This window comes from Poecilia latipinna, unplaced genomic scaffold (genome assembly GCF_001443285.1).
Source record: "Poecilia latipinna isolate Pla-1442-1.1 unplaced genomic scaffold, P_latipinna-1.0 Scaffold11079, whole genome shotgun sequence".
Lineage (NCBI taxonomy): Eukaryota > Metazoa > Chordata > Actinopteri > Cyprinodontiformes > Poeciliidae > Poecilia > Poecilia latipinna.
In genome coordinates, this window is record NW_015123695.1 from 1 (window position 1) to 654 (window position 654).

The 654-nt window shown below is 44.6% G+C and overlaps 3 non-coding genes across 3 annotated transcripts; all 3 read left to right on the forward strand.

Moving 5' to 3' along the window:
- Positions 1-67: 67 nt before the first annotated feature.
- On the forward strand, positions 68-139 carry trnae-uuc (transfer RNA glutamic acid (anticodon UUC)). The gene has a single exon. It is a non-coding gene; the product is annotated as a tRNA-Glu (tRNA).
- Positions 140-241: 102 nt separating this feature from the next.
- trnae-cuc (transfer RNA glutamic acid (anticodon CUC)) lies at positions 242-313 on the forward strand. The gene has a single exon. It is a non-coding gene; the product is annotated as a tRNA-Glu (tRNA).
- Positions 314-411: 98 nt separating this feature from the next.
- On the forward strand, positions 412-483 carry trnae-uuc (transfer RNA glutamic acid (anticodon UUC)). Its single transcript has one exon. It is a non-coding gene; the product is annotated as a tRNA-Glu (tRNA).
- The last annotated feature ends 171 nt before the right edge of the window (positions 484-654 follow it).

Consider the following 654-nt stretch of genomic DNA (forward strand, 5'->3'; position numbering starts at 1 on the left):
ACATCTTCAAAGCACTCTTGGTATTGATCATCAAAGTTCTCTTGATAGTTTCTATCATGAAATATGGTCCCTGATGGTCTAGTGGTCAGGATTTCGCGCTTTCACCGCCACAGCCCGGGTTCAATTCCCGGTCAGGGAAATTCATGTTTATGTTAACTGCTTCATTGTTTTCATCACATCTTCAAAGCATTCTTTTTATTGATCGTCAAATTGTCTTGATAGCTTTTGTCAAAAAACAAGGTCCCTGATGGTCTAGTGGTCAGGATTCGGCGCTCTCACCGCCACGGCCTGGGTTCGATTCCCGGTCAGGGAAAGGCATTTTCAACTGCATGATTGTTTTAATCCCATCTTAAAGGCACTCTTGGTATTGATCATCAAAGATCTCTTGATAGTTTCTATCATGAAATATGGTCCCTGATGGTCTAGTGGTCAGGATTTGGAGCTTTCACCGCCACAGCCCGGGTTCAATTCCCGGTCAGGGAAAGGCATGTTTATGTTAACTGCTTCATTGTTTTCATCAAATCATCAAAGCATTCTTTTTATTGATCGTCAAATTGTCTTGATAGCTTCTGTCGAGAAACAAGGTCCCTGATGGTCTAGAGGTCAGGATTCGGCGCTCTCACTGCCGCGGCCCGGGTTCGATTCCCGGTCAGG